The sequence below is a fragment of the Vespula pensylvanica genome, chromosome 11, assembly GCF_014466175.1.
Source record: "Vespula pensylvanica isolate Volc-1 chromosome 11, ASM1446617v1, whole genome shotgun sequence".
Lineage (NCBI taxonomy): Eukaryota > Metazoa > Arthropoda > Insecta > Hymenoptera > Vespidae > Vespula > Vespula pensylvanica.
The window spans coordinates 6,593,787-6,618,786 of NC_057695.1; the positions used below are offsets into that span (position 1 = coordinate 6,593,787).

General features: G+C 27.2%; 1 protein-coding gene across 1 annotated transcript in view; it reads right to left on the reverse strand.

Moving 5' to 3' along the window:
- Window positions 1-25,000, reverse strand: part of LOC122633127 (semaphorin-1A) — a 256,946-nt gene that overhangs the window by 29,439 nt on the left and 202,507 nt on the right. The window lies entirely within an intron of this gene.

The window sequence follows — 25,000 nt, forward strand, 5'->3', positions numbered from 1 at the left end:
ATAATTCAATAATTTTTGGTTTTGTTAAATCCTATTTAAAACTCAAAATATAGTAATATCTATAGCGTAGCTTCTCACTAACATAAATGAAAAATATCTAATATTTCAATAAATCAATATTTATATAACATTAATAATTATATAATTAATAATTACATATTAAAACAATTTCTTTGTTTCTCAATAATTCAACAATTTTTGTTTCTCCAATCCTTTCCAGATTTTTTAAATTTTCTTTATAAATAAAAAAAAAAAATAATTCAAAACATAGTAATATCCTTAGCGTAGCTTCTCACTGGCATAAATGAAAAATATCTAATATTTCATTAAATCAATACTCATATAACATTAATAATTACGTATTAAAACAATTTCTTTGTTTTTCAATAATTCAACAAATTTTGTTTCTCCAATCCTTTCCAGATTTTTTAATTTCCTTTATAAATAAAAAAAATAATCTAAGATATAGTAATATCCTTAGCGTAGCTTCTCACTGGCATAAATGAAAAGGAGAAGAGATAATTAACGTCGGGACACGTCGTACGATTCCAAGCCGAGCGTGCCGACGCTTCACGACGACAACGACGCCGACGACGACGACGACGACGACGACGACGACGACGACGACGCCACCGACGACTTCGAGGCGACGCCGACGGAATTAAAATATTTAAGGCGGCAGATGAAAGTAACGCGACGCGATAGAGAAACGCAATAAGGGAATGCTTATACGTGCTGCGGAACCTTATAACGTGACTCTCGGACTTACCAAGGAGAATACTTTGCTGAAACGAACTCGTAGGAGAATCCATTACGATATTAATGTTCGCATTGTGAGCCGTATGGTAATGTGGGAAGAGCTTACGTACGAATGCATACACGAGTGAGGTGCCTATCCTCTCCCATAGAAAACTAGAAAAGAGCCAGACTCGGTATACTCCTAGACAATAAGCTCGACTTTCCTTGTCCATGTGAATGTACTCGAAGAAAATTATTGTCATCTCTAAGGTGTGGGTGGGAGGGTAGGGGATGAAAGTGGGGATAAGGGGCCGCAGGGAGAAAGAAAATGGACAAAAATCTTTACGATAACAATTTCGTATAAACGCAATTTGCCAGTTTTCTTAATGGTCTTTTCTTTTCACACGACGATTTTTTTATTCTTTTATTTTCCTTTTGTTTCTTTTTTTTTTCGTGAAATAAAAATTTTCTTTCGGGTCCTGCGAGTCTATTTCTTTTTTTTCTTTCTCTCTCTCTCTTTCTCTCTCTCTCTCTTTTGTAGAATTTCTTTCAAATGATATTGTATTGCGTTAAGAAGAAAAATATATTTGTACTGTTGTCGATCAATGAATTCTTTTATTAATATTTTTTTGTTCATAATTTTTCGCAAAATGGAAATCATAAGTATATGTAATTCAAAAGTATTTGCTTATAGCATTTTTCAAAACGATACATTTTAACGAATGAAGGATTTGATTCGAAAAATATTTATTATACGGTTAGATTGAATTATCCGAAAATTCTTCTATTATCGCTCGCAACTAATAAAATAAAAACGAAAAATATGATCGTTATTTTCGAAAATATATTTCTATTTGCTATTAAGTAATAATCAATAAATACAAAGAAAATTATTCTTCGGAAGAAGAAAATTTTCTATACTTTATTACATAAAAGATTTCAAAACATCTCAACAATTTTTAAACCTTCGTATTTACGACTTCGTGCGATCGTTCACGCCTCATTTTCACTTTTTTACAAAAACAAAAGAGCGGAATTAAGACGGAAAACGTTTGTTGATAAAGTTTCTCGATATCCGTAATGGTTGCAATAAAAAAAAAAAGGAAAAAAAAAAAGAGAGAGAGAACAGAAAGATATATCGTAAGACTTAAGAGCTTTTTATTCACTCTCTTTAGACTGAAGACGAGTCGAAAAAGAAGAAAAAGAAGAAAAAAAAAAAAAAAAAGAAAAAAGGATAACGTCGTACTCAAGGAAAAAAGATTCTCCGCATAGCCATGAAGTTTCATAATTTTTCGAATTTCTCCCTTCGAGATTTTCCTTTGTCGATAGGTACACGCGAAAAAAAAAAGAAGAAGAAGAAAACAAAAACAAGCAAACAAAAAAAAAAAAAAAACAAAGAAGAAAAAGAAATTACACTATAGGTATGAGAATTCTTTCGAAACAACGAAAAGTTGGATTAATTAAAAAAGTTGTCGCATCGTTCGAATATACCAGAGAGAAAGTTTATCAGATTAAAGAACCAATACGGTCGAACTTGACATCCTAATCGTTGAAGGAAGTCGAGACGATCGTCGACGATATTGTCGCTTATAAACTTCTCTCGGCCACGGGAGTGGATTATCTCGAGCTGGTTGTTGAGAGTAAAGTGGACCCATAGGGCCCCTCGTAACACGCGGTATGAGAGACAGAGATAGAGAAAGAGAGAGAGAGAGAAAGAGAAAGAGAGAGAGAGAGAGAGAGAGAGAGAGAAGGAGAGAGAAGGAGAGTGGCGTTAGATCGAGCGAAAGTCATTAAAGTTTCGCACGTGCCAGCCTGCCGCTGCCTGTCAGAAGCTACGACCCTAAGCCATTATTTTTTAACGGCCCTCTCTGCCGTAGTAACCCTAACTCAGCTTCATTTGCTCGTGACGCATGAGAGTAAGAGGAGTCTTTCATTCGTGGTTAAAATATGACTAACGAAACGACTACGATCGACTTTCTTCGACTTTTTACTACCGGTTTAGACATTCGTAAAATAATAATAATAATAATAAAAAATAATAATAATAATAATAGTAATGATAATGACGACGATGATAAAATAATAATGATGATGATGATGATGATGATGATGATGATGATGATGATGATTAAAAAAAAGAAGAAAAGAAAAATTGATAGATGTAGATGAATTTCGAAATTCCAAGTTTATATTGTAGTATATTATATTGTTGTGATCGTAATTATTATATAGGACGTTTTGTTTAAAAGATATTTAAAAATATTAGATAAGTTATCGGTAATAATATGAATATTGGAAAATGTTACGAGTGAGGTTGATATTTCTTCAGTGATCATATGGAATAATGTAGGTAATTGAAAAATGTTTTTCAATATGTTTTGTTCGAGAAATAAACAGGAGAAAGATAATTTATAATAAATATAATTATAATAAATGTAATTTATAAGAAAGATAATTTGTAAAAATTAATTTACTTGTACTAGAGAAATCAATTAATTTAATAGTCTTTGGAAGAAAGTTTCTTCGTTGAAAATTAGGACAACAAATAAAAGGACATCAAATGAAGATTGATTTTATATATATATATATATATATATATATATATATACATGCATATATATATATAATAATATAAGATATAAATTTATATATATATAATATATATACTACATATATGTAATACATAAAAAAAATTTGTATATTTGTAAATTTATGTGCACACATACATACATACACACATATAAATTTATAGCATATTTTTTCATGTATTTATTAAATTTATCATCATCATCATTATTATTATTATTACAGATTTTGTATAAAATAATGTATATAGAAGCGAAAGAGAAGTCAACGAATTTAACGTAACAAATAAAGTAATATGACAAGAAGGTTGATAAACGCCACTTGTAATCGATTAGGTTACATCGGAGCATAGTGATCAAGCGTTAACATATACGATCGTTCGTACCCTACGCTACTACTCACTAACGGTTAATTAGTTTCATTAACGGAACACATGTCCGGTGACGCGCACGTACCTCGGTCACTTTGCAGTAATCAATTCAATGTATATGTAAACATACACCAACTTACGTGCTAATGATAAACACGCACGTATTATCGAAGAAATATCGAAGGCATCCTTCTTTTATCATTTTATAACGATTTTAATAAAAATAATTCGTATGATCGCGTAAAAAACAAAAAAAAATACGATTTTGATCATGCTATTAAATGTTTTTAATTTACGTTGATAACGGTTTGTATAATATATAATTGACTTCGTGTTAATAATTATTATTTGTTCAATCGTAGGTATAAATGTTTAATATAAATTTGTTATCTGCGATAATTTTAATAACGATAATAATTTATATAGTAATTATTATTGTTATTAATATCTAATAATAGTATTGATTATTTATAATTATAATTGTTCGTTTTAATTTTGACAAAAATATTTTATTCGATTTTAAAAAAACAACTCTATTAATTAAGGCAATGATAATAATAATAATAATAATAATAATAATAACAATAATAATATACATGCCTATATAATCGTTACATTATTTTTTTAATATTTGTGTTAATACTAATTATAGCGTATAAATAATCGTTATAATTTTAACATGAACTCTTCTTATCTATTTTTAAAAATAACATTGATATTATATACTGATAATCCTAATTGACTTATGTATATAATTATCGATATTAATTGTAACATCGAGAAAAAATTTCTTTTATATATATAACATACAATTTAGAAAAAAAAATAACAATATATATACTGGATATATACTCGAAAATGTTTGCGAGATATAATTATAAAATAATAATAATAATAATTTTGCATAGTGAACGTTATCTTTATTCGGAGTGGTATAGAAATACTAATTAAACTACATAATCAATCGTTAGTCAATCGTTTCATTATTCTTTCTCGCAAATTATCCGTACTCAATTTTAATATATATATATATATATATATATATATATATATATATATATATACACACACACGCACACGTATGTATGTATGTATGTATGTATGTATGTATGTATGTATGTATGTATGTATATATGTATATATGTATGTATGTATCGAGTATTACGAAATTCGTCATGTTCGCGTTGGATTATTAAATTAATTAAGTTTGGAAAAGTTAAGCGAAATATTTTGAAAACTTTTCGCAATTATCTATGTAGTTACATAGTACATATGCGTCTCCATTGGGATTTAGTGTATAAAAGGGAAGATGATAAAAATAAAACATCGAAATAGCAACGGAGACTCGATTTGTTCTAGTGAGTTTTGTCGGAAATCGATATTCAGCCGTTTCGTTGGCTTTCGTATTCCTCTGTAATAACACTTTTCTCTATTTAAAATTTTAAAAACAGCGATATGCAATAATAAAAAAAGAACTTATGGTGGTTATTACTTTTCGATTTTTTTTTTTTTTATTTTATTTTAGCTTCCTGTTTTTTTTTTTTTTTTTTTTCGTATAGCTTATGTACGTATTACATAATTTTGTTAGTACGTTACTTATTGAAAAGTAATGCGTTTGAAATAAATTTTTTATTCTTTCTTTCTTTCTTCTTTTTTTTTTTTTTGGTTTTAAAGATACAATTAACACGTCCCATAAACATGTCCGAATACAATGATTTGAGAATGATGTTAGTTCTTCTGTTTTCTTTTCTTTTTTATAATTATGAATTTCAAAAAAATTGTTCCATTCGTCGTTTTTTTTTTTTTCATGAATTATAATATAAAATCGTAAAAAAGTGATCCTCTTTCTCTCTTGTTATTTATTATTTAATTAAATGTAATTACTTATTAAATTTACAATTTTATTTTCACGTATATATACCTGAATATTTACGACATTTATTCAAGTAATTTATATCCGTTTTTCTTTTTCCTCGTGAAATAATAAAAGTATGTCAATAAATAAAAAATTCTCAGGCAATGGACGCACATTGAATACTTTTTTAATCAAAAATATTTTCAACCGTTGAAAAATCAGCATTAAAGCGAACGTTACTATGGTCCACGTTAATACGCGAAATATAAGTGTGACTGTAAATCTATCAAATTTGTAGTTCTCATTTCTCTGAGTATCTTCTCGAATACCAAAGTACCTGACTCGTATAATATTCCATATTTCGAGATAGAATTGGATATTTGCTTATCCGCATATCCGGAATACCCGAGTTGCTAGCTTTTTGTCCTAATATATTACAGAAGTATGTAATATTACGATTTCAACAAAAATGAAAAAAGATATTTGAATAATCTGTAAATATAACAATTTTTATATATAGTTCGATTCATTTTTAAAAACAAAAAATATATATCATTCTGTTTATTATTATGTATCTTTTTATTATTATTATTATTATTATTATTATTATTATTATTATTATATGTATATATAAATATATTAAATCTATATAACATATATATTAAAAATATATATCAAATATATCGTTCTAATTATAACAAGGATATATTATGTAATAAGAAAAACAATATATACATCCACACACACACACACATATATATGTATATATATGGATGATTTAGTAATATTTTTGCAATATATAGTTCAATTCATTCTTAAGAACAAGCAATATATTATATAATAATAATTCATAATAATAATAATAATAATAATAATAATAATAATAATAATAATAACAATATTAATTATGATAAGCAATATACTTGTCATAGTAGTAATAATAATAATCTTAACATTAATAATAATGATAACAATTCGTATCAATTTGTTATTAATTTTTTACATATAATTAATTACAAAGTTTTTTCAAATGTTAAATATTTCTGTCCACATATGACATTCGTAATTATATTTTGAATGATTTGAGACTACTAGTTTAAATTTTAGCGAACACAAAATATATTTGTGAATAAAAGAAAGAGAGAGAGAGAGAGAGAGAGAGAAAGAGAGAAAGAGAGAGAGAAAGAGAGAGGATGAAAGGGTAAATGACATTTTAAAATCATCGCCTCTTCTTCGTATATACTGCAATTGACACAAAAATATTCGTTTGATTGGTAACGGCCTTTAACAAGTCAATCTTTCTGATCGACGTGTAACAATTTCTCGGCCACGATAGATCGTATAAAAATATTGGCTATTCGTTTTTGTTATAGAGATGTAAAAAAAAAAAAAGGAAATAAAACAAATTTGTTCGAGAGCAAACTTCTATGATATTTTGTATTTTTTATTTTTTTTATTTTTTTCTTATCGAACAGAATTATATTAAAAAATTCCTCTACATCAACGTAAACACGACTACTGCTATTTTTGATCTAGAAATTTTCTATACATATATATATATATATATATATATATATATATATATATATATAAACACAAATAAAAGAAAAGAAAAGAAAGAAATGTTTTTATTAAAATGATAGTAAATAAAAGTAAATATTTAATAAAGAAACATCGATCATATTTCGATTCGATCGAGCAAAACGAACGAAATGTCGAAATTTTATATATAATATATTAATTTGATTTGTTCTGAAATGAAGTATTAAAAAATTGCAGTAAAACAAAATGCTTCAATAAATTTAATAAGTTTTCATTAAAACAGAATATAGTATAGTTATTTATTCAGATATAAAGCATTAAAAGTTTTCAATAAGAAATAACCTTTAAACGCTTTATTTATTTAAATATAAAATACTAAAATGATTTTAGTAAAAGAAGAAATATTCAATATAAAATTTATCTTTATTTAAATATAAAGTATTAAACGTTTTCAACTAAAAAAGAAAAAGAAAAAAAAAAAGGAAAAAGGAGAGAAAGAACAAAGAGCAAGAAAATACTATAGCGTTATTTATTTAGATAACAAAAAGATATTACAAATTTTCTATGTGCAAAATGTCGATGTTATTTATTTAAATATAAATTATTGAAAAAATTCCAATATTATTTACTGACCAAATCAATATTTTACTTTATATAATTATCAATATATGATTTAATTTCTTCTTTTTTTTTTCATCACATCGATTATATTGAATTTTATTATATAAAATTCTAAAAATGTTTACCTTATTATAATATTAAAATTGATACTTTTGTTTTAATTCAGTTAAGAAAAGAGCTCCGGTTCAATTTTTCCCCATGAATTCAGGATAGATGGTCCATAAATTTCATGGGTGAGTTGGCCGTATTTCTTCAATAAAGTAAGTTCCTATACATCAGTCACCGAGTAATGGTAAATGAAAGAAAATTTAAAAAATAATAAATCATGACACCATCTAATACTTTTATTAAAATTTGCCAATCAAGATATTGCCAGAGTTATTGGTTCAATTTCATTAAAGATAAAAAAAAAAAAAAAAACAAAAAGAAAAGAAAAGATCAAACAAGTAAAGGTTCACGATAAATAACTTAGATTTTGACGTCCGATGGATACGTTAATTTCAAGAAAGAAAGAGAAAAAAGATAAAAGGATTAATGGAGAATGGAGCTCAGTGAAAAGAAAACAAGTAAATTAGTATTAAAAAAGAAAAAAAAAAAAAAAGAACGCGCTGCAAAAAGAAAATCTAGAATTTCTCTCCCAAGCAACGATATAGAAAATGTTGACTCAAAGTAACTCGGACGTAGTAAATTTTTAACGAAAATGTATGTGCGGGGTGTAAAGATAAAAATAAAGAAGGAAAGAGAGAAAAGAAAATATGATACAAGAAAGAAAACCAAGGATTGGTGATATTGCAAGTTTTAGATTTACATAAATGATTTAACGAATTCTGTAAAAAGTTTATTTGTAAACTTGTTGAATTTTGCAAACTTTATTTAAACATTTTACCCATACATTTCTAAAATTTCTTTTGTCAGATTTTAAAAACTAAAGTACTACTTTCTAATGATAACAAATGTTTAATATAAAAATGACAAGAAATTCTCTTTTATATCTTATCTCTTAATAAAAAATTGTAAAAGATATTAGACAAATATTATTCGTGCAAAAGATCGAAGAACTGAGATCGAAATTTATTTAAAAAATAAAAAAAAAAAAAAAGGAAGCAAACAGTGGAACACTCGAAGATTTTCAGATTGTTTGTTATTTCTTATTTTCTTTCATTATTATCAAATACGGCTTCGATACGTCAAATCAAGATCGATTCATGACAAGAAATTAAAAAAAAAAAAAAAAAAAAAACAATCCTATTTATTAATTACATCGAAATTATAACGATATCCATTTATAAAATAACAGCTAATCTCTAAACTTACAATCTTGAATCACCTTCGAAACTTGCTTGATATCCTCGTATTTTGTTACATCCTTTAGGATTCTGATGAAGGAAGAAAGAAATAGAGAAAGACGAAGAAAAGGAAAAAAAGAAAAAAAGAAAAAGAAAAAGAGAAGACTAGAGATAGAATTCGATCGGCCATGTGCACACGTGACACTCATCGTTACAATCTCACCCTCTTTCTTCCTCTCTCTCTCTCTCTCTCTCTCTCTCCCTCTCTTTCCATCTTTCTCTTGCAACACTTTATCCTTCTCCTTTTTTCAATTTCGAGACTCTCCCTATCAGAGAAAAAGAGAAAGAAAAAGAGAAAAAGAAAGAGAGAACGAGCGAGAGAGAAAGAGAGAGAGAGAGAGAGAGAGAGAGAGAGAGAATGAGAGAAGGGAGGCAAGCGCGACTGATTCCCCCGATGGCTCAATTTAGCGGAGCTCTTTCGAGAGCTAACACGAGGGGAGTGCAATGCTATGTAACGTGAATGTATCGACGCGAAAAATCCACTTACCTAGCTCGATACGCAATTCAGGATTGGCGTACCCAACAGCGTGAGGCATGCCTATCTCTACGTCTACATTTATCTACATGTACATATGTACATACGTAAGTAACGTAACCTAACGTAACGTAATGCATATATGTGTTGTTGTTGTTGTTGTAGAGTTGTTGTTGTTGAGTTGTTGCGTTGTGTTGGTATTTTCGATCGTGTTAAATTTAGCTCATGTATCTTCATGCTTTATCTGTGAGCTTTATATGTATGTATAATACACGTGTACGTGTATATATATGTATGTATGTATATATGTATGTGTGTATATATATATGTATGTACGTTCTCAGGGATCTGCTACGGATTAAGTAGTCGTTAAAATCAATAGCTTTAGAAAGCTATACTAAATTCTGTATTACGCATAAGAGGTTACATAGATTTTAGCATCAGTTGACATGAAGTTTAGATGGTATCAATTAACTTATATAACAATAAATAACTTATATAACAAAATTGTTTCGATGATAAACGTTTTTGAATAGGTATTTATTTATTTGTTCTTTTCTTTCGCTTTTTTCTTTTCTTTCTTTCTTTTCTTTTCTTTTTTTTTTTTTTTTAGTGTAAATCGGTCATCGTTCCCTACGTCGTTTTCTCGTATATTTTTATTATTAATCGAATTATCGGAATTATCGTTTTGATTATGAAAGGTACCGGACGAATTTTTCTTTCTCTTTTTTTTTCTTTTTACTTTTCGTACATTATTATATCAAATTTATTCTTCGAATTATGTTCATTAATATTTTTTTGTTCCTTTTTTTTTTTTATCTTTTCACATAGAATGACGTTACGTGCCGTACCATTTTTATTGCTTTTTTTTTTTTTTTTTTTTTTTTTTTTTCTTCTTTATGTATCAAATCGTTATAACGATTTTAATAATGATTTCGAACGGAAGATTCTCTCTCTCTCTCTCTCTCTCTCTCTCTCTCTCTCTCTCTCTTTCTTCTTTTTCCTTTTTAAACTTTAATCATTTTATACTGAAACACATTTTAGAAACGTATCCTCGGAAATATTTTATAAGATACATTCCGTGCAACCGTACCGATTTCATTTCGATAAGAGTTTTTCTAACAATGTACCTAATCTTTAAAAGTTATCGTATCAAAACTTATCACACCGAGTTAATTTTGTTTGCTATTTTAATAAAAAATATAGGTAAAAAGACCGATCTGGTATTACGATAACAAAACCGTCATCAACGGATAATCCGAATAAACATCTACATTTAAATTAGCATTACCGGTCGTTAAGTTCTTTTTGTTTGTTTGTTTTCTTTTTTTTTTTTTTTTTTTTTAATAAGTACGTATATAATAAACGGTACGATATTCGAACTGAGCGAAATTTCATTCATGATGGACATTAAGATTTAAACAATACATTTACCGTTAATTAAAAATATATAAAACGTCAATTCGTATTATATATTAAATTCATTTTGAAAACGAACCATCATTAGTCATCGATATGATTTTTATAAAGAAAAAGAAAAAACCAAAAGGACAAAACAAATATCCCCGTATAACTTTCACTTTAAATTTTGTTTGATTATTCATAGCGTTAAAAAAAATTTTTAAAAGACGTCACGACAAAGTAGAATGGAAGTTTATCGAATTATCGAATTTTTCTATCGATTTAATTTTCATCTAATCACCACCGTGAGGTTCAACATTATCATTAGCACAAAACAACAACAACAACAACAACAACAACAACAACAACAACGACAACGACAACGACAACAACGAACCTTTACTACTCTTCGATCGTTATCATAAGATATTAGTTATACCACCAAACTCTATCTTTTTTCTTTTCTTTTTTTTTTTCTTATCTAGAAAAAAGTAGGTTAATGTCAGTAGGAAGCCATGACTAAGAGTCTCGGAGGTTTATCGTTAGAGAACTCGAGTGGAAGCCGCAAGGGAACAATGCTGGGCCGATTATAAATAAAAGATCGTATAAATGTAGTATGTATGTGTTTGTGTAACTGTAAGGTAGTAACGGTTAATGTTGACTGCGATTAAGCGTGCCGCGGAGTTCGCGATGCAAATGTAAGCTTCAACTAACGATATCGTAGCACCGATTGTTGTTCCCTCTCTTTCTCTCTAATAAAATGGACAATCTCGTTTCTTTGTGTTTTCTCTCTTTCTCTCTTTCTCTCTTTCTCTCTTTATCCTTCGAGTATTTTCAGTCCCTACCCGAAAAGCATACATTCGTAAAATGTGCACCGGTGCGATAATGCTACGGTCAAAGTTCTTCCATTTTACGGTACGCTACATTTTCAGGTATTCCCTGCTGAATAAACTAATGTTGTCTATGGTTTCTACAATACCAACTATTGTACACTATACTTTGAAAGAATTTATAATACGTTTATTACTATCATCGAAAATTTTCCTCTTTTAACTTTCTCTTTTTTCTTCTCTTTTTTTTTTTTTTAAATGATCGTACATACGTACGTACATACATATAAACGTAAACACATACATATATTTATTTATTCGAAGATGTTTTTAAATATCGGACGTCCTTGAAATATATTTGATTGTATTTGAACTATTAATCGAGATTATTTTCGAACGAATCGACAAAATGAAGTTTCCATACTTGTCAGTAAATTCATCGAAAATAAATTGATCTTTCGTTTTTGCATCATCCTAACTGTTCCACGAAATTGAACATTTTTATTTTAATTAATCATATGATACACACTTATATACGTACACATACGTAAGGATATTTCTTGTTTTTTTTTTTTTTTGAGATATTTGAACTATTAATCGAAATAATTTTCGTATAAATCAAGATGCAAGAGATTTCAATACTTATTATTCAACATTTACGGTACAGTAGATTGATTTCCATCGAAAACAAAGTGTTGCATCGCGAAGTGTAACTACGAGAGCGTTTGACCGTGTTTCTCGCACCTGACCAGCGATGTTATCTATTCTCACAGAGAATCTGACCCTCGTCGCTTAATAGATTCAGAACGATAGACTACTGATCTCAATGAATAAAGACGGTGGTGCGAGCTTCAGAAATTGTTGAAGATAGTCGCCAAAACACAATTCGCCACGTTCCTACAAATTAATAGGAGAATGCAATTACTTGAAGTATCCCATGGATCTCTTGATATAAATGCGCGATAAAGAACACTTTGCGAATTGAAATTATAACAATATATTTTTTATCTAAGAGTTACAGTTGTTGCGAGTTTTACGTTTCGTTATGTTACGTTATTTGCGTCGACGATCTCTAAAAGAGGGATGGTCTGTAACGCTTAGCAAAACTCGAGTGTCTTGACGATTAAAATCGTGCTGGACACGTTCGATCGAGACATAGTCAGTGATGTTAGTAAGACTCGGTTACTTTATTGATGAATGCAAATGCTTTGATGCGACTGACTTTTGAATTCTCTTAAACTATCCGTAAAGGCAATAATGAATTAGAAAAGGGAAATGGAAAGAGAGGAGTTTAAGTAAAAAGTGCCTGGAAAGAGAAAGTAATATCCTTACTGGTCGTGAGCGTATCAGGATAGTTTGTTCGAAATGTATAAACCATTTCAAGTGTGATCCTTTGTTCTAATGACGATATAGACCCATGAAAATCGTATTGATATTTGAAGGGTAGACATTAGACAAACCCATGGTTTATTTTCTTTAGGAGTCTACTGTCTTTGTTTATTTATTGCCCGGCTCGACACGTTATTGAAGACTACGTGTTTGAATAAAAATACCTAAGCTCGGACAAAGATGCCAATGTGTTTTTTATTTATGCGTTTTCTTAGCCAGTATCCAACAAGTTCCTAAGGGTAGATATTCTATATAATGATATGGCCCTTAAGAGAAAGTACTAGGATTTACCATAGGTAAGCACTTGTGGGTCAACACAAAAATGATCTTTTCTTTTCGTATTATCCTAACTGTTACATAATCAATTTATTTTCTTTCTTTTTCCTTTTCTTTTTTTCTTTTTTTCTTTTTTTAATGATCGTATGATAGATACATATATATGTATGCAAGGACGTTTCTGGTTTTTGAAATATTTTTTTTTGAGATACTCGAAGATCGAAAATAAAATGATCTGTCCTTTTCACATCAATCGAATCTTTCGCGATCGATCCAACGGAATTTTAATCGTAACATAATTTGTAACTATATATATATATAAAAAAAAACAACGATAAAGGACAAGAGTAACAATAAAAAAAATTTTAATCGTAACATAATTTGTAACTATAAAAAGAAACGATGAAGAATAAGAGGGACGATAAAAAAAGAAAAGAATTGTTCGGTGTAAGGGAAAGCCGAAAAAATGGTTGGATTAATAACCCAAAAGGAACAAGAAAGAAAAAAAAGAAATTGAATCGAATGATTGAGTCGATCAGTCGGAGACGACTTACATACATATATGGAGAGCCATTTCGTGGGCAAACCAATAAAGGCTTTCGCACACGTATCGACGTAAGCCGTAATACGTAAGCGTCGTCACATACGAGTGTTATAAACCATAAGCTTCGATCAATCATTCAATCGTCATCGAAGAAATCGCTCATCGAAGAAAATACAATTCTTCGTTCCATCTTTCGCTTTTTCTATTGTACTTATTATTACATTTTATTAAAAATATATATATATATATTATTATATTTTTATATAAAAAAAAGAGATAGTGTTCTTTCGTTGAATTTAATAAATTAAAAAAAAAAAGAAGGATAAATGAAAGATCAGTCAGGTGTGAATATTAGAAAAATGGATTTTTTGTAGATATTCAACTATAGTTTTGGGATTTTAGGGTTTCGTTTTTCGTTTTTCTTTTTTTTTTTTATTTGTACTAGCTGTAATCGTGTTAATCAGAAAATTTAACGTAGATGTAGTGTGTATATGTGAATAACACTCAGCGATGTTTTCACAAATTTTCTTGTTTATCGTTTCTGGTATATGACACAACATTTTCTTTCACTGACGTTCTTCGTTATTCATTTCATTCTTCTTTCTTTGCACTCTCGGCGCTTCTCTCATAAGATAAAGACGTTAAAAGTTTTCTTTCCAAAGTTATTCAATTTATTACATTTTATATCAAGTTTTTCTATTTTATCCTTATTTTTATTATTAAATTAAATGTTGGATTACACATAAACTTATTTGTCATTGTTTCTCTGAATGTTCGCGTTTGTAAAACTGCGAATAAAATCTTCCATTTCCAAGATCTCATTTAATAGATTATTTTAATCACGATATGAAGATATGCAACCTCTACCAACCTATTCGATTCATGAAATTAAAAATTATCGAATTTAAACGTCACGGTGGTTAACCGACGTCGAACGATTAAAATTAGATTAAAAATCGTAAGATCCGTAATAATATCGATTCATCTTTGATTAAAAATTATTAACATCTTTACGAGTGTTTTACGGCTTTTGATAGAAAGAGGGAACAAAAAAAAAAAAAAAAACGCAAAGAAAAAAATAAAAGTTAACGGACTACGATTAATTTTTTTACGTCGTAAGAATCGTTCGTAAGGATTAACAGGTTAAAATCGTCGATACGCATTTTAAAAAAAAATATTCAAGGAGGTAAAGGAAGCAAACATTTATTGGAAAAAATTTAACGATGGGGAGAAACGTAGAAAACGTCGTTGGGTCGTTGTCGAATAGACGTCGTTTATTTTCTTTTTTCTTTTCCTTTTTTTTATTTCTTTCCTTCTTCTTCTCCTCTCCACCTTTCTCTCTCTCTCTCTCTCTCTCTCTTTCTCTTTCTCTATCTATCTATCTCTCTCTATCTATCTATCTATCTTTCTGCGTTTTCTTTGCTTGAGTTTACAAGCACTAACGATAGACACCGATCCTTATTTTTCTTCCCTTTTCAGGATTAACCGATCGTCTTACGTAAGGACGCATCGTTATCTCTCGCGGAATCGTTTCGTTCTTCTTCGCTAACGAGTTGTTTTCATCGAGTCATATTCGCCACAATGATGTCGGAGAGAAACGATGAAACTTTTCTTCTTCTTATTCTTCTTCTTTTTATTCTTCTTTTTATTTTTCATTTTCTTCGGTCTTAAGCTTCGGCCAGAGTTAGAGTGAGAGAGTTCAGTTTCAGATTCAGCTTCAAATTCAGCTTCAGTTACAGCTTCGAACGTCTCGACGACGGACGTTGCTTCTTCCGGTTATTCGTTGAAAACGTCTCGGGCAACGCCTTCTTCTCGTTATTTAATTGCTTCCCTCTTGTTCGTCATTCCTCCGCTAATGAGATTCGCTGAATCCCAAAGACGTCGATCTCTTTTATAAGGTTGACATTTTTCTCTTTATTTGATTTTTCTCCAAAGAGAGAAAGAGAGACAAAGAGAGAGGGAGAGAAAGAGAGTGTGTTCGTGTGGATGTAAATGGATGCAAACGTAGTTTCTCGATTATCTTCTTATCGGATTAATTAACGATCGTTGTGATTAATAATATTGATACATTTATAATATATTTATGGTGTCAATGTTTTTATTTTTTTTTATTTCTTCTTCCTTTTCTTTTTCTTTTTTTTTTTCCTTTAATTTTAATTTATAATCATAAGAGTAATTATACAGTAATTATAAAATATCTTCTGATCTCTTTTCATCGAATGATCAAATGACGTGTGATATATATATATATATTTTTTTTTTATTATACTATATTTATTTAAGATATATGTTTATGTAGTAGTTGTAATCTCTTTTGTTTCAAATTAAAATTTCTCATGAGAATATTTCTAATTGGATTTAATTTGTAATATAATTTAATGTTGTCTTCAAAAAATTTGTTTATATTCATTTACACATATATGAACAAGAATCAGGATAATTTAGAATTTATTATTATAATTACTTTTTTCTTTTTTTTTTTTTTTTTAATAGATCGCAACGAATTATTTAATTTCTGTTATATATTAATATTTTTTACAATTATAAATTTTTTCTTTAAATTAAATAGCTTGATAGTAACAACGCAACGAAACCGTCTTTCAATAAATTTATAAATAATAAATATATTATTTTTTTAATGAATATAACAATTTCAAAATTTCATATTGTTAAACATATATATATATATATATATGTATATTATCAATTATTATAAATGATCTTAGAGAAGGAATAATTTTTATATATCGACACTTGATTAAATTATAATACATCAAATAGATAAAAAATAAATAAAGCCACATAAAACTTTTACAAACGCTTTAACGTTTATAATTCCGAGATATTCCAAATGTTCAATCAATTTGTTTTTTTATATCAAATAAACAACAACAAAATTTGTTGCTTACAATTAATGATATAATTAAGTATAAACTTATTCTATATCAATGTTAGCTATTAAAAAACGGATATGAAAATTCTTATTTTGATGTTGAAAATTCATATGTAAGAAAATGTGATAAAATATTTGTAGGGTCACCATAGAATTGAAATTCTTCGTTTACATTGTTTCTTTTCTTTCTTTTTTTTTTTTCTTTCTTTCTTTTCCTTATCTCCTCTTCCTTCTCCTACCTCATCGTTTATTCTACGTAGCACTCTTTACTGTTCATCGTCTTTCTCTTTCTCTTTCTCTTCTGGGATTACCTTGGCTAAGAAAGCACGTGTTGTCCCAACGAAATTGAAGTGCACCCAACAGGCTTGGTTAACACACGGGAGACAGTCTCCCGCTTCGTTGGATAGAAGGACGTTCGCATGACTGGTCAGAAAGCACCAGACAATGGCCTTGATGGCTGCTCATGGATTTTTTTCTTCTTTCTTTTTTCTTCTCTTTTCCCATTTTTTTCTTTTTCTTATATTTTTTTTTATACATTTTGATAACTTAATCCGATTGCATTGACTATATCGTTTAGTCAATTAATTTCAATATAAATATGTATTTTTTTTTTTCTCAACTACAATCATACAGGATTGTCATAATCGTAATTTAAAATGATTTTTAATATCGCAAATATTATCGTATATTTTGTAATATCAATTTAAATGTATTTATATTTTATATAGAATCTATTTCCTAATGAATGTCGACGAAAATAGAAAAAAAATGTTATAAGTCGAAGTTAAATGGTATTAGACGATGCATTAGAAAATGCAACTTCTTTTTTTATGTTAATTTATATTTTTTACTGCACCGGTTGATGCAATCTTTTATGCTCCAAATAAAAGTATTAACATAATTATGCTCTAAACTATTATATGTATATATATATATATATAAATATATATATATATAATATAATAATATACTAAATGAAAGATAATATAAGATATCATATTATAATATTCCGCGGCTTATGTATGTTCTAATTTTGTTAAAATCTAGGTCGACCTATATTATCATAATGACAGTAATAAATTAGTGCAACCTACTTAATCATTTCCGATAATTACTAAAGTATGGAAGCATGATAAAAAAAGAAAGAAAATGAATTAAAAGAAAGAAGAACTTGTTCGAATAATTAGTAAAGTCCGTGAGAGTGTAATCTCTACACTATGGATAATAAGAGTACTTCGAATAAAAATTTCGATGTGTTATATATACGTGTACACACACACACGTGCGCGGATATGTATATACGTATGTAAATATTTATATTTAAAATCTTCATAAACATGAACTTTTATCATTTGAAAAAAATCATGATATTCTTAAGATGTATATATATATATATTTATATATATAATTTGTTTAACCTTATAAGAGAAACAAATGCAATTAAAAGTTTGTCTTGTTACTTGAATTTAGATGGAAATTATGAAAATTAATTGTTACCAGTACGCTTTATAAAAAAGTCAGTGTTCATTAAAACAACACCATGTAACTTTGAAATTACTCTTGACTCCTATATCTGTATTTTTTAAGTTCCCATTTGATTTTTACAGCGTAAAATTGTTAATATCCGAAAGTTTCCTATAAGTAGTATAAGTTCCACTGTAAGTTTCTTATTTTATAATACTTTCTTTCCAGATACGTAGAAAGAAAATTGATTTATATCGGATAATAAAGAATAAAAATAAAATTCCACGTAGACAGACATTGAAAATTTAATTGTTACGAATTGTTATTGTATAGTTGTATAGATATTACGAATTAATTAATACGTATTAAAAATTTTACATTGAATAATTGTTCCTTCCTTTTTGTTTTTGATTAGAAACGACAAAAAAAAAAAAAAACATTTAGTTAAAGATAATTAAAAGAAAAATTCATCGTAGATATCCAGAATGATATCATCGTAAATTATTACTTATAAATATAATGATCGTTCACATATAGTTTTTAGAAAATACAAGAAAATCTAGACGCTGATTTATCGTCTTCGCCGTAAGAATTTCCAATGGTGCAATAATTTTTTCCCCCACAAATCCTTTGCACTCAAAGTAGATACCTATTGCCTCTACCATTTCCATCAGCTTTTACTTTCGCACCTTCCCAGAGGAAATTTCAACTTCTCGTCTCGTCAATCTCCAACCGAATTTTCTCAGAGTTTCTCGAAGGACCACTCGTTCGAATTCTCTGCTTCTCCAGAGCGAAATAAAGCAAGAAAATATGCATATTGTACGATGATCGTCGCTACATCGTACGATATATTACGTCGTTTGCTCTTCTTTTTTTTTGTTACAATATTTTTTAAATTAAACAAAACTTAGAATTATTATTAACACGATATTCCGTTTTTTTTTTTGTATTCATATAATGTTTCATATAATATATTCATATAATGTTTCAATCATTACATTTCTAATCATTAAATTTATATTATAATTTATATAAATTTTTATATATTACAGTTGCATAATATTATTGTTTCATATATTCTGTATTTAAACATTTATTATAATTTTTTCTTATTAATAATTATAATGAATAACAATATAATATTATTATCGCATATCGGGATGAATAATATAATATTTAAATATATTACGATATAATAATATTTTATAGATGATATATTTTTAAATATCTTTGATGATAATAGAATTGATTTATTTATACATGCACATACGTCATTTTTTTCTTTTTTATATAAATAATCAGATTTCTCTATCTCTCTTTTATTTTTTCTTTTCTAAATACATTTATAAATTTTAAATGTCTCTGTTTTATATATATATATATATATAATTATTTAATAAAATTAATCTTTTAAAAATATAGAAATATTTAAAAATATATCAAATATTTCGAATATTTGATAAAATTGATCGAAATCAGCTGATTTTGACAGATCAATTACGTGAGAAATTCAAACTTTTCTTTTTCTTATTATTATTACTAATTATTATAGTATTATATTACTCTATAGATCTATTAAAGTTTGTAACTAAAAGAAGGATGACAGAGAGTTATCCAATCGAGAGTTAACTTGATTTCTTTTTTGAAGACAAGCCACCAACAAATGGTATTTACTTATCGAACCCTTTTTGTTTTTCAATCACGTATATATACATATGTATATATGACTCTCTGTACGTGTGTGTGTGTATGCATGTGAATTCTCGTCGGAATCTTCATACCGATTTTGTTTACACCAGTATACTAACCGAACGAAAACATCTCCTAGAAACATTTCAAACAGTAGTACGGAAAAAGTATAAAAAGAAAAATGTCTGGTGACCAAAAATGTTATCACTAGTGTTTGGAGTCAACCGTAAGGAAAAGAAGAAATAAGAAAAAAGAAAAAAGAAACAAAAAAAAGGAAAAGCAACTTTTCGCGATTCTTCGAAAGTCTTGAAATATCTTGGAAAGTGTTTTCTTCTTTTTTTATTTATTTTTGTTAGCCGAAGAAAACAAAGCAAAAGAAAAGCAAACAACACAAAAGGAAACAAGTTCTGTTGCTTTATTTTCTTTTTTCTTTTTTATAGGTAAAGTAATAAGAATTTTAACAATACTTTTTAACAATCTTTTAGTAAATGATATTAATAATTTGTTTTCTTTTTTCTATATATATGTATGTATATTTGTGTTTTATTTCGAAATGAAAGAATTGATTTTCTCTTTTGTGCATCCTTTTTTTTCTACAATTCGAATTTGTTGAATATCACATTTACATAGATATATTATACAGGGTGATTCAAAATAATTGTCAATAATTTATTAATTATTAGCGAATCTTAATTATTTTATTTTTTCATTTATTAATCATCACAAATAGAAGACTCATCAAAAGCGTCCAAATTTTCCACCAATTTTTCGCATTACTTCTTTTTTCCAAAAACAATCGTATTCAAAACACGTTACAGTGGATACAAATTAAAGAGATTTGTTTGAAAAACATTTGACCTGAAATAATCGTGAAATAGAAATCTGAGGGTCGTCGAAAACTTTAAAAAAGAAAAAAAAAAAGAAGAAAATAGAAAAAAAATAAAAAAAGAAAACGTCCCTTGATGTTTGTATTAAATTTAATTAAACGAAAATACGATATGATCGATTTTTCACAAGTGTTTTAAAAATATTTTTCTACATGCGTTATTAATTAATTAATCATAATAAAGAAAAAAAGAACAAAAGGGAAGATTAATTAAAATAAAAATTCGTTGCTCGCAACATAAAAATACAAGTTGTTGAATTTATTGCAAGTTACTTTGAATCATCTTGTATAGACCCACACATACGTACATGTATTCACACATATATGACTTCTCATAAAAATTTCTCTTATAAATAATTCAACGATTTAATAATTTGGAATAAAACATTCGATATTATCAAACGTTTTCTTCCACGTATTTCTATTAAAATGTTATATCAAAAGTAAAATAACAATTCTCTCTCTTTCTCTCTCTCTCTCTCTCTCTCTCTCTCTTTCTTTCTCTCTTTTTCTTTCTCCCTTTGTCCTTCTTTCTTTTATACATGGTATCGATAAAGTAAAGACCAGAGAGACTATCATGATTTGCAGGAAAGCCCCTTTACCTGGTGAAATCTAGGTCTTTGATTTTTCGACACGTCGAGCAAGCTAATCGCACGTGCATCTGACACGCGTATCCCATTCGCTTCTAAGGCTACTCGTTCGTTCCTATAGAAGCTGAAACTCAACGATCGTTATTGTTGTTAGCAAGGCAACAAGTGGTATGTGAGGGTGCACTTGATTCGCACGCTGTTCACAATCAACCAAAGCCGATACTTTGATGACGGCCGAACGCACGCAACCCCAACGGCTGTCACGCCAACTAGAAACCGATATATGTATGTGTGTGTGTGTGTGAGAGAGAGTGTGTGTGTGTATGTGTGTGTATGTTGTTACCTAATATCATTTAATCGTCCTTTTTGATTTATTATACTTTAAAAGATATTTCATAATTTCAATATCAATTTTATAGATTGATCTTTACTTACGATTATTTACGAAAAAAAAAAAAAATTATTTAATCCAATTATTCGTGTATACTATTATTAAATTATTATTGAACTCAGTTTATTTATTAATTTCCTGGTTTTTTTTTTTTTTTTTTTTTCTTTTTAAATTAAGAATTAATTTAATTTGATTTGTTTCATCATGGTCGTATGTTACACTCATCGTCGTGATCATTGTTAAATCATTATTTATTCGTTCGATTTTATTAATTGTTTTATTACTAATCTTCTATTTACTTATTAATTAATTATTATTCACTCTATATGATCATTAACAATAATAATAATTTATGACAGTTCCATTATACATAGGCATATATTTAAATAATTTATTTGATGACATTAGTATCTATAACATTATTGTTAATATCAATAATTTCATTATCTTATTCATTATGAATAACATCATTTATATCATTGAATTATTTAATTAATTTGTTTGACAAAGCGATGAATAATATAGGCAATTAATATACGAACATTTATTTTAATAATCCGTTTTTTGATCTATGATAAAAGGAAAAAAAAAAAAAGCAAAGAAAAGGAAAAAAACAAATATGAAAAAAAGAAAAGGAACAAGGGATGATTTTTGTTCATAAAAATCATTGATGAACCACGATCGAAATCTTTTATCAATAGAATATAATATAATAAAATCGAAGTTTTAATTAAAACGATTTTATTATCGAAGATATATTTTAACCATCTTTGTCGATTTTTCAATCAATTTTCCGATTTCAAGAAAACTTTTGGGAAAACTTTGGATTACTTTAATAATATTAAGTTCGAAAAGTCCTTAAGAAAGACACATTCACAGTCTTAGAATCGAATTTTGATTGAAATTAAAAGCTTTCTGATAATTTCATATTCTAATGATAAAACTAATGAAATATATATATATATATATATATATATATATATATAGAGAGAGAGAGAGAGAGAGAGAAAGAGAGAAAGTATGATGAAAGAGAAGAAAGAAAGAGAAGAATGGGAATGAGTATGGGAATGAAACTACAGGCTTCTTTGCCTTTTGTGTTCTCAAGATGTAATTTCTCCGGACATCTCAATTATTCAGATACTCTATATTGGCGTTAGTAAAGCATTCTATGAATTCTTTTTTTCATTGATCAATACGATCAAAGGATCTCGGTTTAACAAAAGTACAAGCAATTTTGTAGAATTTAACAAAACGTATATATATATATATATATATATATATATATATATATATATATATATCAACTAAAAATGAAACATTTAATAATTAAAAAGCTCTCTCTGAAACGAAAAAATAAATTTATTTTATAGTATTATATCCGAGCTTAAAATGTTAGATATTCTCTATCTGTCTATCTATCTGTCTATCTTTTTTGTCTATCTCTTCCTTTCTCTCTCTTTCTTTCTCTTTTGTAGAATTTAATAAAAAGTGTGAATCTTTGAACAAAGTAAAACGTTTAATAATTAATAAAAGCCGACTGTTGGAAAGAATAAATTTATTGGATTGAATTATATAAAAAATTAGAGCTTCAAATATTCTCTTTCTATCTCTCTTTCTTTTTCTTTTTTTTTTTTTTTTACAGAATTTCAGTGTAATAATTAATAAAAATTGATTGTTGAAAAGAATAAATTTATTGAATAATAGGGTTGAACGATATCGAATATTAAACCTGTGTCTTGTTGATATGATATCCCATAGTATTTCCATAAGGAAAAAATAGTTGTAATATGGCGACAATGTTTAGAATTATTAAAACAAATGATAAGATCGTTGGCACGAAATTGCTATTTACGCGGGAGGGAATTGTGACGTTAAGACGCTATTAAATTTGCTCTTTTTTCTTGTCTCGAGTTTTAATAGTCATTTACATGAAAAGCTTTTAATAACATTAAAGATAAATTATTTGATAAGTATATTTATCAAGCTCGTGTATCTTAATATTATTCAATTAATTCTTTATTTATCGTTTATCTTTGTTATCTTTATATCGTATTTATCTTTATTATCGTTTAAATGAAACGATTAATAAACATTTCTCGAATTAATTTAATTTCTCTTCTCGAATCTAGAATGTTTCTTTTTTTTTTCTTTCTTTCTTTCTTCATTTAATGTTTGAATTTGATTTAAATCTTCTATTAGATTTTATTAGACATATTTATTATATATTGATATACTTAAATTTATATCTAATATGAATAATAATATTTTTATCAAATTTGCTAATCTTAATTGAATATACATATCTTATATAATTATTTATAATTAAATATAAGTTATCTATAATTAAATATAAAATATAATTTGAACGCGTATTAATACGCGTATTCAATAGTTTATTAAAAGATAGATTCATGATAAAAGATATTATAATTTTCTATTCAAAGATTATTTTCAATTATCTAATTAAAATTTATTAATTAATAAATCAATGGTTAATGGGTGATTTCAGATGTAGATTCTTCGAAAAAAGATGCAATGTGTCTGCTATATTACGATCACAATTTTTAACGAGATTCTTGCAATCAAAATTAAAATCATTTTATCGATCGTTTTTTTCGTGTTTCAAACTATGAAAAACAGAATATGCATCGTATGTTACGAAGGTCCATGAATATTATGAGTCTACTGATTGTTAGTTTTAATTATCTCTAAAAAAGCAAAAAGAAAAAGATAAGCAAAAAAAGATTAAGTGACATTTTCATTTGAAACGACTATTATAACTTTTAATTATAATCTTAAACAAAATCCCATAAATTTAAAATAATCTTTAAAAATAATCAATTTTGCATTCTTCTATATTTCCCTCATTTACGTGGTAAATAATAATATCCGATAAACATAAAAATTTTCTTATTAAATATTTACAAACGAACGTGGATTACGTATAACAGAATAAAAACTTTTAATGCGTTAATTTTATATATTTATTTTTTATTTAATGTTTACCTTTTGTAAAGTTTATTTAACATTTATCCCATTGTATATATATATATATAAATTATTAAATATACAATTTAACGTGAATAATTAATATTGTATAAATAAAGCGATTAA